At 52.9% G+C, this 16,599-nt stretch overlaps 1 protein-coding gene and 1 long non-coding RNA gene across 2 annotated transcripts in view; one reads left to right on the top strand and one right to left on the bottom strand.

Annotated features, from left to right (window-relative positions):
• The window catches only part of SYT9 (synaptotagmin 9), a 219,467-nt gene that overhangs the window by 18,327 nt on the left and 184,541 nt on the right, over positions 1–16,599 (bottom strand). The gene's annotated exons all lie outside the window — the stretch shown is intronic.
• On the top strand, positions 2,208–5,958 carry LOC117803381. Its single transcript, XR_004627178.1, has 3 exons — positions 2,208–2,802; positions 3,518–3,609; positions 4,083–5,958. It is a non-coding gene; the product is annotated as an uncharacterized LOC117803381 (long non-coding RNA).

Here is a 16,599-nt window from a genome sequence, read left to right as displayed (position 1 = left end):
TTTCTGGTAAGTGTCACTTCCCAACACCAAGGTGGCCCCGTTCACCCCATCACATCATTCTCATCCTTGAACTTATGACCTATTTCCGTTTACGTGTTTGTGGCTGGTCTGTCTCCTTCTGCCAGAATGCAAGTTTCACTCTCAACACTGCACTCCCAGTGTGTGGAACAGCGCGTGGCCCGTGGCAGGTGCTCAGTGAATGCTGGCTGGATGACTGTGGGAGGGCAGACATCAGAACAGCTGAAGACTGCTGTGGGAACTGATGATAAATGTGCGATGGCCAGCCCCCGGGACTGAGTCTGCAGTGTCTTCCCAGCTCAGGTTGACAAGACCCCCTCCTCTCCATCACTTGCAGCGCCCCCCAACCACAGCAGTGAGTCCTGGAAGACATGGCTCTCCCTTCATCCCCCCGCACCTGCACCCTACTGTCTCAGCTGGCACCCCACCCGAGATGGGGGAATGAAAGATATGCTATGAGAAAGCAGGGAAGGGAAAGAAAGAGGAAAAGAGAGAAACGAGAATATGGAGGGAGACAGATGAGTACGTGCATGTGCGTGCACGTGCGTGGGGGGGTGGGGGTAAAAAGAAGACGAGAACAGAGTGAGACAGAAAATAAATGTTGTCTAGCTTCCCCAGAGTTTCCAGGCGCCAGCCCCAGACCTTCCTGGAACTTAGATACATTTCTGTTCTTGAATTCCAAGAATTTCCCTCTCCTTACAAAAAGTCCCGAGCTAGCTCCATTTGGTTTCTATGACCTGTAACTAGAATAACGAAAGTGGAGGGTGCTGAGTGCTGGCACCATTCCATACCCCGAGGGCCCGGGGCTCCCGGGCTCCCCGCAGCAACCTGCACTTCACGAGGCAGAGGCACGAGGCGGGCCCCAACTCACCCCTGCAGCCCCCAGAGCTGGCATAGCTCGCAGGGCCACCCCGCTCACCTGCAGTCCCAGGGCCACCTACTTGCCTCAGGGGTGCCCTGTCCTCCCGTCAGTGTCTGGTCCCAGCCTCGGCCTACCACTTCTGCCCGGGGACTCTGCCTGCCTGTCAGTCTTGAAACTCGTCCCTGTGGCCTGGGCCCTGTCGGCCACCCTCCCGGCACCACCCTCTGAGGCTCCCCAGCCCCAGCCACCTGCTGTCACTCTTCTCTTCACCTTGTTGAGCTGGGCAGGTGCTGGTCAGTTCCACCCTGAGCTGCTGAGCTGCTGAGTGACGTTATCCACACAACTTTACCGTGTCTCGGTCTGCCTCTCCGTCTCTCCCTCCCTCCAGATGTTCAGACAATGTCACCTGGACTCATTACCACTTTCTCCACATCTCGACTCGGCTCTCCTTTGATCTGCTCTGTTCTGGGGCGGCTTCTGTGTGATGGCGACATAGCGGTACCGACACCACATTTGTATCCTCACAGCCCACGGCCCAGTGGGAAGATGTGACTCTTCCTGACGGTTCCAGCAAAACCCCTGGGCCTAACTTGGGTCACGTCGCCACCCTGAACTGATGCCCGAATGTGCCGGGGCGTCACAGAACGGACGCCTGGAACGGAGGGTGCGGTTACGTCCCCCCAGACCACAGGGGCACAGAGGGCACGGGGTGGGTCCTCGGGGGGAACGGGGTTCTTCGATCAGAAGAAGGGATGGTGCAGAAGCAGGGCATACGCTTACAGTCCAGAGCCTTTCACATTAAGAGAAAATCATGTTCTTACCTGTAAATATAAAGTCTTTGCTGCTGCGAAGTTTAATCTTATCAGGATACAACATTTAAAAATACATTTGCAGAAAAAACCCATAGAACATATCTTGGCTGCTAAAATAAAAAAGGTATCCCATTAGTGTTTAGGACTTTTTTTTAAAAAAAAAAAGGTTTCAGTTAATCCACTTTACTGCGTATTGTTCACTGCATGCCTACTGGTTTTGAAAATTATGGTTATGTTGAAGCAGCTGATGATTAGCTGGGGGGAAAGATCGAAGCAAAACAACTGAGAGTCAATTCGCAAACAACTGTCCTGACAAATCACCTGGGAATGTGAGGTCATGAGGGAGAGGGAAGCAGCGCCAGCAGGAGGAAAACACAAGAATTTTCCAAAAATTCTTAGGCATTGTTTTAGTAATACGTTCTTAGTTGAGCTGAGGGAATGACGGTGCAGAGGGAAAGTCTCTCCGAAGTAGGCTGCCTGGTTATGAAGAGAGGAAGACGNTCAACTTGATGAAGAGAGGAAGACGGAGACTTTCCTAAGCACTGCACCTGCACCTTGCTGCCATGACAATCCTCTCTCCAGTCTTAGCTGCTTGTAACAATGAACACGTATTTCTTGCTCAGGGGTCTGGGGGTTGCATGCAGTTCTGCTGGGCTCAGTCAGATCGGCCTCCAGACCGGGGAGGTCTGTCTCTGTGTCTTCTCGTTCCAGCACCTCCGTAATTCCCCGACAGATGCCAAAAGCTCGAGGGCTAAGTAGAAGCACGGGATGCCTCCTGAAGCCGTCACCTGGAGCTGTGACCCCATCTCTTGACCACAGCAAGTCAGAGGGCCTCATCCAGAGCAACTGGAGTATAAGATCCTCGCAGGGTGTAGAGAGGGCACGTAGCAATGGACAAATAATACGACCTACCTCAACATGCCAGCTCCGCCACTTCTTCGCCTCAAGATGTTGGAAAACTTAGCCAAGCTTCAGTTTTGTCATCGGGGGAGATGATATCGTTTACCTCACAGGGTGAGGGTGAGATTGGATGATGCGCCCTGGGCAAAGTCGCTGCTCGACGTGGGAAAGCTCACATGCTATTGTCACTCATCTGAGGTACTGTTGCAGGTAAGGCACACCTGCCTGTTAGGAGGGCGACGAGCGGCTCCGGGGAGAAGGCAGGACAGTGACTGACAGCTTAGATGGGCACAGTCCAGGGCAGAGGACGGGAGGTGGCGGTCAGGCAGGCAGGTTAGGGTTTAAGGTGGTGGGAAGGCCGTGGGCACACCAGACCTAAGACTCATGAGCGCTGGGTGATGCATGAATGAACGGATGCATGGCTGAGAGACGGCTCAGGTCAAGTCCCCTGCGAACAGCTCTGGGAGGGCAGCTGGTCTGAGCGGGGTTATGGCTTTATCTTCTCACCCCAGAACAGCCTGGTGGCCTTACTTCCTCTAGGGGAGGCATACTTTGCTCCCTGAGGCTGAGCCTGCCAGGCCTCACTCCCTTTCCTTCTGCCCCCACTGTCCAGTCACCTCATCTCTCCCACTGTATTTCCCCTTCCCCGAAGGGAACCTCTCTTTGAACCAATTCCAGCCCTCCACATGCCATCATCTACATCCTTGACTCCTTACTTGAACCTTCCACCTGCCTCCCTGCCTCAGGTTCTCCCTTGGAGCCACAACTCTGCAGCCCTCTCCGCAGAAGGCAGTTTAGGCCCGCGCGTCCCCTGGTCTCAGGGTGGGGTGCTGGCACTGTCTCTTTTGTTCCTTGACGCCTCTGCTCCTCCACCTTTTGTCAAACCTCCTGCCTCCCCTCGATTTCCTTTCCCTGCTACCTCCAGAAACATCCTCGGCCATCCTCCTTCGTCCTGTGAAGACGGAGGCCCCTGCTGTCCCTGGCCCTGCCATGGCCCCACACTGATAACCAGTCCAGGTGAGTGTCTCGCATCAGTGCCAACCCGTCCCACTGTGGAACCACAGGTCGCTGTTAGGCAAGGATGGTGACAGTGGCTGTGGGGTGGAATGGAGATTCAGATCTCAGGAAAGCTGCAGAGAAGTGGCCTCTAACTCACTGTGCCCCCTGCAAAATTATGTTGGCGGCCCTATAAAAGGTGAGTTATTTTGAGAGAATTCTGTGTTCTGAAGCAGAGATTTTGCCACTTTATCAAATGATTTCATTAAGTCTGTAAACAAAACCATGCACGACACAACGCTGGAGACACAGTGGGTACAGCTGCCATTTTCAGCCTAGACTCAAGTGGGATCATCGCGGCGTGAAATTGCAATAAGTAGGCAGAGTCACGCTGCCAAAGCCAGTGCAAGCACACTCACGGGCTGCTTTCTTCAGAGCAGGTCTCCGGCTTGTGGGGGCTGAGGCTGAGATCCGAGGGGGTGTCCTTTTCACAGGTGCCATCGAAGGCAATGACATCCCCCCCAGCCTCAAGCCAGGTCCCCACGCCTGAGGATGGCACGTCGGATGGCTAAGGCTGTTTACAGGACAGACTCCGAAGCCTTCCTGGAGGGCACGGCCTCTACCCCCGCCGCCTCCCCATCTCCTGCCTTCACAGCTTCCTGAGCAAAATCAGCAGACTATCTTGAAATGTGAACTGTCCCGGAGTCAGGGGGGCCTGGCGCGCTGCTGTATTTCTTTCCTTGTGGGCCTTACAGACTTTCCCTGATAGCCCCTCCAGAGAGGGAGATCCCGTGCTGTGGAGCAAGGCCTGGGGTGCTGCGAGGGCTTGGCCACCCCGCTTTGCAGTGGGTACATTCTGCTGAAATCAGGCAGTGGCTGTCGGTGAAGGAGGCCCAACCCGGGAGTCAGGGAAGGGCCTGCATTCCTCACCGGGAGCACATGGGAAGCGGGGCCCTCCGTCTCTGTCTCATCCAGCCAATGCCAAGCGCCTACTCGTCGCTGGGGCCTACACAAGCGCCTAGGGATTCAGAGACGAATGAGATCCACTCCCTGTTCTCAGGGAGCTCACTGTCTATTCAGGAAAACAAATACGAAATGGCGAAATCGCATTATGGGAGCTATCACAAAGGTACGTATGTGACGGGAGGAGGCTCTGTCTGGGTTGAATCTGAAGGAAGTACACGTTTGCAGGGAAGACCTGGGGCTTCCCAGGCAGGTGGGACAGCACATGCAAAAGCAAAGGGACATCACAGAGCACAGCGTCTCCACCTCCTAGAAGCAGCTTGCGTGGTGCGGCTGGGCATAACACGTCAAGGGCCCGTGAAGGGCTAGGCCTCCAGACAGACGGGGGCCAGGCTGTGAAGGCCTCTGTGTGCACGCTCGGGAATTTGGGTTCTCTCCGTAACAGGAAGCCTGGGAGAGCCACAGGGATAGACAGACTGGGGTGAGGTGCCAGGGTGAGACACACGGTGGGCAGGCAATTTCCAGATGTGTTCACTAGAACACAGGGAAGCTGGCTCCCTCTGTCTCCTGCTGCGAAGGGGGCTCTGGTTACAAGACGGAGACCGGTCAGACCCCGAAACACAACATCTCACAGCACTGGAAGGCTGAGTTCCGTCAGCCAGTGTGAGCTGTCTTGTAGCCTCACATATACTTCCATGTGGCCAGACCCCAGAGGCCAAGCAGAGGGACACCAGGGTGAGTGTGCCCTTTGGCCCCAGGGGTGACAGCTATGTTGCAGTCATGGTCAGGTTCTGCTGGGGCCCAGGGTGGGTATCCCAGGTGGTGATGGTGTCAAAGTATGTTTCCCTCGCTCTTCTCAAGGATTGGGTCCTTCCTGTCCCCTGGATGGGCATTTTATTATTCAGGAGTCGTTGCAAGAGGCCTGGGGGACAGACTGAGGCCGAGGTGGGCTCACAGACAGACAGGTAGGGCAGGCCCCACCTCCTCACATTACCCAGGAAGAGGGCAGAAGCTGGGAGGTGTCAGCGTACCAGCCTTGACCCCTGGATGGGGAGCTCACAGAACAGCCCGCTCCTGCTTCACCTTCAGGGACTCAACACAGAAGCCATGTGGGTGGTGGGGGCAGGGAGGGCCTTTCCTTCTCTCCCTCTGGGCAGTACCAGGATCCAGGTTCCTCAGGGTCCATCCTGAGGTGCCTATGGTACCAAATGCTGAGTTTAGGGATCAGGAAGCTGTCATGAGGTCACTGTGCTTGGACACTCCTGGACAGGAGGACCAGCCCTTCCGAGAGGTTCCAAAGCACGAGGGTCAGGGATGGCCCAGTGTTTCTGGCCAGGACTCTATAAGTCCCATGGAGCCTGGCTTCTCCTTTAATAATAATGACAACAGGGGCAGCTAGGTGGCTCAGTCGGTTAAAGCGCCTGCCTTCAGCTCAGGTCAGGATCCCAGGGTCCTGGGACTGAGCCCTGCATCGGGCTCTCTGCTCCAGAGGGAGTCTTCTTCTCCCTCTCCCTCTGCCCCTCCCCAGGCTTGTGCTCTTTCTGTCAAGTAAATAAAATATTTTTTAAATGACAATAATAATTAGTATCTATTGAGAATACACTAGGCACCAGGCACTCTTATAAGTGCCTTACATTTATTAACTCACTTCTTACGACTCTAGAAGGCAGTTAAAAGTCTTCCTAACAATAACCACGATCACGCATGACTGAAGGGACTGGACGCCCCGCTCCGCGCTGTCACCGGCTGGGAGCTTCGCCCTTCCCTGCAGCCCTGGCAGCACAGCTGTACGGTCAGGTGGGTGCTCCAGGCCGGTCCGGCACCTGGATGGGGCTGCACCTGGGGGTGCTCCCCAGCTGGGGGCTGCCGCGTAATTGCTGCTTATGCCGGAGCAAAGCCAGCCCCGTGGTCAGTGCCATGCTGGCCACATGAGTTGGACTTTTTAGCAACTTCAGCAGAAAGGGCATATCTGTGCACAGGACAGTGGGGCGGGCAGAGCCCAGAGGCTGGCCAGGGGTGGGGCGGCAGTCTGAAAACATCGGCCTCTAACCAGGGCACGTCCCCAGGGCCCCATGGTGCAGACAGCGCCTCTGGGATCCCCGATCTAGGTACAGAGTCCCACGGCTGGCTGGGCCTGAAGCCCTGCCTAGTAAAAGAACTCTCTCTCTGGCCACAACTGCCCCCCAAAAGCTGCTCTGTGTGGCACAGAAGAATCAGAAAGTGACTTAAAACATAAACTTGGGGCATGACTGTGTCCAACGGTGAGCCCACCAACTCAGTACAGGAGACAGGAAAGGGCAGTTGGAGATGTAGGAGGAAAGCAGGCTCGTTCTGGGAGCTGGTGGGAGCCGAGAGAGCAGGATCGGGGCAGAAGGGGCACAGAGTGAGGCTGCGGGGTCAGGAGCTCCTGAGTGGGTCACCACAGAGGGAAACTCTGTGAGGCCTGAGGGCATGGCTGTGAAGTCAGAGCTGGGCAGTGGAGCCTCAGTCCTGGGGCCACCTGTTCTCAGAGGCCACCGGGCCTTGAGGGAGCACATTTTGGACAGCCTGGTTTCCCTTCTCTTCTCTCCCTCCCCTGGACATCTTGGTATGTTAAATAACAACAATTATCAAAACTTACCTAGCATCCATAAAGGGCAGACACTGTACTAAACACGCTACGCGACTTTCTCATTCACAAGCTGCTCCATTTGGGCAAGTCTGTTACTGTGCCGGAACAGAGATGAATAATCTGAGGCTCAGAGAGGTTCAGAAACGTGCTCAGGGCCACACAGCTCAGAAGTGCTGGAGCCAAAACAGGAGCTCAGGGGTCTGACTCTCGAGCTTGTCTTCAATCCCAAGCTCTCCTGGGCTCCCACAGTGCAAAGACCTCCTCCCTGGCTTTCAGTTAGTGGGTGGTGGTCTAGGGCTCCTACAAAATCCCTCCCAGGAGCCTGCTGGGAAAATGAGTCACCCTCCCATCCGTCCCCAGCAGCTGTCCTCTAGGCCCCTATAGTAATCCTGCTCTAGAAAATCCTGAGCCCCATGGGAGATCAAAGGCAGAGCGGGGCACCGCCCTACCAGTGCATTCTGGCCTGGCCCTCCCGTGGCGGACTTCCAGGGAGGCAGGACCAGAACATCCCTGGCTCTGCCTCCACAGGGGAGACACACAGGGCCTCCATTCACTCTGGAAACTGGGCAATTTTTCACTTAAAACCATCTGAAAACAAACTTCATGCCTTCAAATTTATACATTCACAGAACATTTCTAGACTCTGGAATAGGATTAGGCGGTAATGATTTAATTGATGGTTAAGTGTGCAGATAAAATGAATGTGCTGAATCCTTTCTGTAATTATCTCTCCAAGGAGCCCCGGCAGCTGTAATTACTGTCTGAGGCCGAAATTACAAGCCAGCTGTAGTTTTAAGCAAAATGTGTTGAAGTCCCTGCCAGACGGAGTGAAAGTCAGTCAGGAGCAGCACAGGGGCCCCCTAGGACTCGCCAAAGGGAGAACGGACCCTGCAGAGGCTCTTGGCTCCCAAATCTGGGGAATGTGCTCTCGCAATCCCTCTGCACCCCTGGCCCTGACCAGACCGTCACTCCAGCGGTCTACACCCTGCTGGGGGCCAACACACCAAATTAGGTTATAAATCCAGGTCTGGACTAACCAGAATGGCTGTCTCCACTGATCAAATGATTCCAATCATGACTAAATGCTTTGCGGGAGCTAAGCTCCTGTCGGGACAATTATGAGCAATTCATGCATTCATTCAACAGCCCACAGAATTGTGGAGTGCCTCCTCCGAGCCAGGTGCCTGGAGGACTGGGTAATCACAGGCGAACAGAGCAGGTATGGCTCCTGCAATGTTGGACCACGCTGCTCGAGTTATCCTTGACCTGACCAGGAACCTGCTAAAGATCTCACGCATCTGACCCTGCGAGTGAAGGGCAGGAGGGTGGGGACAAGACAGTGTCCGGAAGGGGTGGGTGCGCCGAGGCTGAGGGGAAGGCCCAGGAGCTGCTCGGTGCAGCATAGCCTGTTGGAGGCAACAGGCTTGGTTCTCAGGCCTCTGGTCTGTGGCTCCCGTCATGCATTCAGCACTTCCCGAGACGCTCATCACGCGCACAGGGTCTGCTCCTGTCTGGTTCATTCCTGCTGCCCCCAAACTAGGGGTCCCATACACGATCTTTGCTGTGCAGGACTCTTACTAGATGTGAACAGGGCCTAACACAGCAAAGGGTAATGCTTACCCTAAGTGTTATCAAACAATCTGATTTACTTACTCGTGTTGATGGCCTTAGACTCTCAATTCCATGGGACATGGGGGCTAGCATTTCCCCCACTTTATCTCTAGTGCAGAATGCTCAGAAATAGCGGTTTATCAATGAAAACAAACCATAACATGCGAGGGGGATGAAGGCGGACAGGACTGGCGCACTGTACTACTGGAGGGAGGTCAAAGGTCCCCAACTCCACCCCCAAAGGGAAGGGGTGTCAGGTGCAGGTTCCAGGCAGTGGAGTCTGTGGAATGATAAGCAAATCCAGGCTTCCCCAGGGGTCCACAAGAATTCATCCATTCCCATTCTCTCTTTCTCTCTCCACTTTTCCTCACTAGACTGTGCTCCTGGAAAGAAAGTGCCATGTGTTTTTATTGCTGAATCCTCAGTGTCTAGACATTGCGTAGTACAGAGTGGCCCTAAATAAGTGTTTATTGAGTAAGAGCCTCAGTAAAGCCGTCAGAGTGCTGAAAGGCTACCTGCACTGACGCCGATGGCCAGGGGAGGGCAGCAAAGGGCAGCAGAGCTGATGGCAGAGACCAAAGACGGGGAGGTTTGCTCTTTGGGGATAGCTTGGCATTCAGGAGAAAGTCCTATTATTCATATGAATATCTGGGGACACTTGGAGGCACCAGGACAGAAGAACATTGCTGACAGAAGTCCAATGAAGCCCAGTGTCATAAAGGAGGGAGACCAATCTGAGCGGGCAGCTGGAGAGGCTAGGGGCCAATGCCTGAGAAGAGGTGTGTGGACAGCAGGGTCCCAAGGGAAGTAGTCTAGAGTCACAGTGCTGGCAGCACAAGCCCTGTGCAGAGCAGCTCCCAGAGCTCCAGACTTACTTTTGGGGCTTTGGTTCTTAAAGTGGCAAGTGTCCTGAAAGTCAGGCCTATTACTGCCTCCCACCCTGGTTTGGGCTCAGGAACAGGAGGAGAAGGCCAAGACCAGACCAGGCTGTGTGGAAGGATGTTCCCAAGGTCCCCCATGGGTATGGGGACTGGCAGACTGCCAGATCATTGGAAGCACTCCTCATCTCTGTCAACTTCCCCTGGTGCACAGCGTGCTGACGACACGTGCAGAGATGTAACAGGAGGCAGGTGGGGCACCGGCCATGGCTGCCTGCCAGGACTGCCTCTCACCCAGAGAGGTTCTCAGTGGGGGCTGCTGGTCCAGCAAACACAGACCGCAGACTCGATTTGCTGTCCTGTGGTGCCCACGTTGGCTAGAAAATTCTGTTTCCAGGACAATGGAGCCCAGAGCTGTTGTGGGTGGTGGACCTCAGGTGAATGGAGGGAGTCACAGCTGGGAGGTTAAACAGACATTGCTAGGGGACAAGGAGATGGTGTCTCCTGTCAGTATGAAGGGAGTCTGCCTGAGGGTAGAAAACTATCCTCCAGATCAAGGGAAGGCCTCTGTGCCCTGATGGGTATGACATGGCCAGCTAACCACCAAGTGGGAGGTAGGACACACGTCCCTTCAGGGTGCTCTGGGTGTCAGGAACTTTGGGTGGTCCTTAGCCCTGGAGAGTATGAAGAGGCACATAGCCTCAGATTTTTTGACCAAAGCCTTCATGGAAGCAAATTTGCTGCATGATGCCTCCAAGTGTCCCAGTTGTGAAAAACAAGCGGTCCTGGGCCAGTCCACAGTCCCTTGAAGAAGCCCAGCTTCCCTGTGGAGGCAGAAGACCAATTTCTAAGTCCAGGTCTGGCGCGGGCCCTCTAGGGAAGTGGTGAGACAAGCAAGGTCTATATTTCTAGACAGTGGAAGTGCAGTAGAGAGGCAGAGGGATGAGGACTGTGCGAGGTGGTGAGAGACCAGGTAGTAAGACAAAGGCAAGAGCGCACTTTCCTTACGTGTTCTTTTCAGCCTTTGTCCGTGTCCATGTGAAACGTCAGCAGGCATGCCTTCCTGAGTCCTTCCCTTCCTATCATTTGTGACCGCATAGTCAGAACGCACTGGAAAGAGCTTTCCGAATACATGGAGTCTCTTCTATCTAGGCTCCCAGCAATTGAAAATGCCGCCCTCTTTTTTTGTTCTGAGTTTTTGAAAATCTTCGAAAGCTGATGATAGAATCTGACCATATCAAACAGGATCTCTTTCACTACCATGATCTCTATGATGATATGGTAATTTTCCCCAAGGGCCTAATTACTTCTACTTTGCCAAAGTGTTGTTTTTCTACCTGTTTTCTTTCTTTCTTCTCTTTCTTACTTTCATATATATTTTTTCTGACCTGAACTCACTGTCTACATTTATCAGAAGATGTCTTATGAAGCACACTGTTAATTACCTGCCTAGCACCCACTCCCTCCTAAGTGAACCCTGGATTTGCCAGTTTCCATTACTCCGCAGGCACCTATGCAACTCCAGGGAAGAGGATCCATTTCTGGAGTTGAACCTGTTTGGCCCACATAATCCCATTCCTTTTGCCAGTGACGGATTCAAAAATTGGCATCTTCTGACCAATGACATGTAAGGGGAAAGTCTATTAAGAGCTAGAGGAATTGTTGCTCCCAACAGAAAGCGAGAAGTGCATTCACCTCTGGTTATTTTCATGTCTGGATGCAATGCCTGGATTGCATCCATCTTGCCACCAATCTGAAGATGGACCAAAAAGGGACGACGGTGCAGCAGCCTGGAAAGATCCAGAGTTCCTGCCCTTGTCATTAACCACCGTGGGGAATCTGCAATCCCTGAGCCCTGTCCAACTCTAAGTCCTCAGCCAGATGATACATTGCTCAGTGTTTAAGCCAGTCGGTGGCAGGACCTCATCTTCACCTCCAAAGTCTACCGGTACATCTTGCCAGGAAATCGACTCAAGAGCTTGCCAGATCCTCTTGTTTTTAACCAAAGAAGACTTCCAGGAACTGTCTCCTTGGTGGGCTTCTCCCTCATGAGGGCAGTCTGCCTCCGCACTGCCCCTCGGCCTGTGAGCCTCCCTTGGGGGGGTCACTCTGCTAAGCCCCACGTGTACCTTCTCGATGAGTTTTCTGCCTCAGGTGCATGGCTTTCCAGGTGTGTGCAGCACACCAGCCTGCCCGTTTCTAAGCGGTCCCCTGATATACCTGGATGTCCACAGCTCTTGTGCTGGGTTACTGTGCTTGTTCCCAGTGTGGGGTACATTAGAATGCTGGAGGTCACTTACAGCTGGGCTTCTGATCTTACCTTCCACGTATCCAGGACACCCCTGGTCCCCAAACTCTTTATCCTACATCCTACTTAGTATCATCCAGAGGGACTAGTCTGGTGTGTTATCTGTTTTGTTGTGTTATTTCCCTTTTCCTCCTGGTGTTCACTTTTAAATCCTCTTGACGGGATTAGCGAATCTACCTCTAGTTCCCCGTGTCTTTGTAAGATCGTCATTCTTGGCTGAGGATGGTTTCTTCTGGTGTGTTACGCCATGGTTCAGAACCTCATCTAAACATCAGCCCGATTTTGTGAGGCAACTGTTGATAATCTTTGAGGCATTCCTTCCAGAGTTCCAAAGGACAAGGGGAAGAAGTAAGGAAAATACCACTCATGTTCTCAAGTCCTTCATTTCCCCCCCACAAAACCATTGTCTATGGTTCATGAGAAACAGTAGTTTGACCAGTCTCAGCTGACTCTTTTTACACCTTATTGACCATTAGGAGGCCATCTTCCCATCAGATTGTTCGGGTCCATTCACAGCTGCCTCACAACAGTGAATCACCAACCAGGGACTTTTTACGCTTCCCTCCATGCAGCTTTCTTCACACTCAAGTACTTGGGGTTTCCCCTTCATCTGTGCTTCTCTTCCGGAAACTGTGGCTTCCTCAAAATGGGACAGATCTCATTTCTCCTGGGTGTTGTTCTACTCATTCTAGCTTCTTTTCTAGTTTTTTTTTTTTAAGATTTTATTTATTTATTTGACAGAAAGAGAGAGCCAGAGAGCATAAGCAGGGGCAAAGGCAGAGGGAGAGGGAGAAGCAGACTCCCCACTAAGCAGGGAGCCTGATGTGGGGCTCAATCCCAGGACCCTGGGATCATGACCTGAGCCAAAGGCAGACACCCAACAACTAAGCCACCCAGGTGCCCCCTAGCTTCTTTTCTATTGAGGGAGATTTCCACCATCTTCAGGTTTCATCTTAAACACAGCTAGACTATGGCAAACTATGTGACAACAAATGGAGTGGCCCAAATCCAACATCCGCCAAGTGTACTTCTGGGCAGCCCCAAGTCCATACATGTTCTGCTAAGTCTTTGGGTTGCAAGGAATAAAGGCTCACTCAAGGTAACTCAATAAAAAGGTTTAGCTAGGGATGATGGTGGTGATTTATCATGAAAACACTCACAGGGCAATAATGGAAATGGATTGTCACAGAAGTTCGAGAGCAGGAACCCTGGTAGGCGTAGGTCCTATGACCAATTAACTCCTAGCGTTAAGCCAGGTCCAAGGTAACTCCTAGAACCTCTGCATCACAACTTCTGGCTCTTGGCTCCGGTCCACTAGTAGCTGAAGCTGTGCTCTGTTCTCTTTGTGCTGGCCGGCTTCTTCATCTTCTACTGAGTATATACCTCACCTCACTACAATTTCAGTGTACTTAGAATGTGGTTTTCCACATTGGTCTTGGCTGACCAAGACCTCTAAAGCTTCTATTTCATATTCTTGCTGACGCCTCCTTTTCTTGACATATGCACGGTCACTGGCAGTATCTAATGGACCCAACCCACCGTGGGGTATCATGTGACCATGTCGTATGTTACTGGGCAGCCCAGAGACTGGCTGCTGGGAGCATGTGCCCTTCTTGACCCAATAATCTGTGGCCAGGGATACATGTTACAAACCATGGTGATTAGGACTGCTTCTTCAACAGATGGTAGGGGTGGAGCTGTGTGTGCATGCAGGGGCGGCCGAGATGGGGCAGACACTATGAGTCACATACTCAGCGCAATTCCCTTGTAGGGCTCTGCCTCCCAGCTGCTCTGTGTCCCACCCTTGCTTCGTTTTCCTGACCTGCAACCTTGAAGTCTATCTGCTCAGACTCTCCAATGTTAGCTTACAGCTCCACCTCTCACCTCCTAGCCTGTCTTCTGACAGGCTTAGTGTTGCTTGATTAAAGCTCCTGTGGCTTGGCCAGGGGGTCCACTCCTATCCAATGTTTCCACAGCAGCCTTGGTGGGGACCACCAGCATTCCCGAGCCCTGGCCGCCCTGCTGGCATCAGCACAGGCTGCATGAGATCATACATGCTCCTTTCTCTCAGCCCACACTCAGGTCTGACGCTGGCTCCCCCTAGCCTCCTTCTCCTTGTTTTCTGGAACACAGAAAACTCCCCAGAAGATTAAATTCACATTCTCGGTGAAGGTTTCACAACGTTATGAAACCCGAGTGACTTCTCCTCTTCTACGGTGTGTGTGTGCCTCAGCGCCTCCCCTTGCCTGTGGGATTCCTTCCATTCTATTCTGCAACATTGTCTTCTCTATTAAGCTGGGTTTTTAGGAACTTTTTTCAGGCTCTTTCATCTCTTCCAATGTCTTAGTCTGTCTGATTAAAGCCAAAGGACACGGTGAGCGTTTGTGTTCTGAGTTGTGAGGGCAGCCTCTCGCATCAACTCTGAGCCCTTTAGGACTTTGGATTAAATGCTCAAAGACTGTCCACAGCAGGACCTGCTGGAAGTGAATGGAGGTGGGGGCTGTGAATTACAGCCAGGAGGAGAGGACTTAGCAGGAAGAAACTCCTGCATCAAGGCTGATGCTGAAACGAGAGATGAGGTGTAGGGAGAGGTGTGGCATGCCCATTCAAGTGTCAGGGGCGGGACGTGGGAGGTGCATGGGAGGACAGGGTGCCGTTGATCTGAAGGGTCAGTTTCAAAGTGTGGAGCAGAGCATGCGGAAGAGGCTGGGCCGTTCCAGATACTCTGATCAAAGTTGACGGAAGAATAAGAGCAACGTCTGGATACTGGCAAAAGGCTCCGCAGGATCCAGGTGGAGAAAGAGGCCCTTTCCAGGTGGAGCCAGGTTGGAAAAGGGCAGAGGTGTTTTCAGGACATGGGAGCAGGCAGGGAGTATACAGCAGAAACCTGGGGACCTGGAGACCCAGGAAGAGAGGAGCCAGGGGATCATCTGGGCCTCAGTTCTGGTCATTAGGGCAGGTGGGAAGGGGCACTGTGTAAATCCTGGGTGCTCTGCACAAAGCCACTCCTAACCCTGCCTGTGGAGTGACATCTGCTTCCATAGGCCACCGGGGCAAGATGGCAAGATGGCGCCATGCTGTGCCTGGGCCAGGAGGGAGGAGCAGAGCCGGGTATAGGCCCAGGGCCATGTGTCTCCAGGTGAACGCCCACACATCCGTCATCCCTTCCTTCCCCCATTGGCCTTTTCCTCAGCCTATAAAAAATGCTCAGATTCTTGCTTCTGAAAAAGAAAAATCTCACACTTGAAAGCCTTCACCGTTGTCTAGTGACTGGCCTGTCTCTTGCCTTCCCATTTCAGCCAGAAAAGTGAAAGCGTTGTCTATGTTTATGCACTCCTCCTCTGTCTCCAGGCTGGATGCGACCAGATACCACCACTCTGCTGAAACTGCTCTCCTTGAGGTGAGGAGACATACAGACATAAAAACTCAGGGTAGTCAGCCCAACCAACCCATGCCTATGGAACCATAAGAGTGCTCTCTCTAAAGACATTTGATAAATTTGAAGGAAAGCAGAGAGATGGGCATAGTATAGAGGAATGATTTTAAAGTATCATTAAGTTTAATTTGACAAGGACTTGAACAGATTTTGCTAACCTTCCTTTTGTCTCAGCCAGCTCCATGATACCAACCTGACCCCGAATGCCTCACTGTTAGTCTGTCCCCTTGTGCCTCTCTCCAGTCCTTGCTCCCTCACCCACTCCCTGTTTGGAGGACACCCATCTGTCTGAACCCCTTGGTGACTGCTGTTCCAGAATTATTTTTTCAATCCTCACTCTAGGCCTCAGCAGGAAAGGGTTGCACTTTGAAGACTCAGCCTGTGTGAATGGACAGCCCTTCTCTTCACAGTTGGGTCACAGGTGAGTCTGGATTCCCCAGTACTGATACATGGGCTAAGTGGGAAAAACCTGCAACCTCCCCTAATTCAGGGGGAGCTTTTGTTGGTGAAGCTCAGAGTTTTCTGCTATGCTCTTCCTCAAGGAATCTGGAGCTTAAAAATCGGCTAATTAGCCTTTTGTCAGCAGATCATGGGCATAGGCATTTTCACTTCATAACTGGGTGAACAAACTGGCCTTCTGCCCATGGCCTTGGGCCCAGATTAGAATCTGACTGGCTGTCAGCTACGAGAAGGGCAGGAGGCGGGAGCGTACTGTGCATGTGCGTGCGTGAGTGTGGGGGAGCGGATGGTTAAAATTGAAGTCACTTAGTTGTGAACACTATGTATCTTCCAGAGAAGCATCTTTTAGAATGCACTGGTCGAATGTCACTGCTCTCCACACATACACTGAAACTCCTTTATCCCCTTCTCTCTGCATGTCAGCTCCCCGTCCTCTCATTCCTGCCCCCAACACCCTATCCCTTCTCTACCATTGTGCATCCGTCCGGTCAGCAGAGCAGCCTGGGTATCACCCTGAACTCCTCTCTCTCCCCGGCCTCCCATAAACCTCAGCAGACTCTTCCCGCCCACCCCTCTAGTTGTGCCTCCTCTCGCCTGAGCACGAGCGCAGCTCACCCGGACCCCACAGCGGCATCTGCCCCCAGCCTCATCCCTCTGGCCCATGCTCCTCCACAAGGGCCGCGTGATCCTTTCAAAGTGCAGCTCTGGGCCTGCTGCAGCTCTTCTGAAAATCATTCCAAAGGCC

This window comes from Ailuropoda melanoleuca, chromosome 8, assembly GCF_002007445.2.
Source record: "Ailuropoda melanoleuca isolate Jingjing chromosome 8, ASM200744v2, whole genome shotgun sequence".
NCBI lineage: Eukaryota > Metazoa > Chordata > Mammalia > Carnivora > Ursidae > Ailuropoda > Ailuropoda melanoleuca.
The sequence above is the reverse complement of the archived record's forward strand: the minus strand, read 5'-3'. Positions and strand labels throughout refer to the sequence as shown.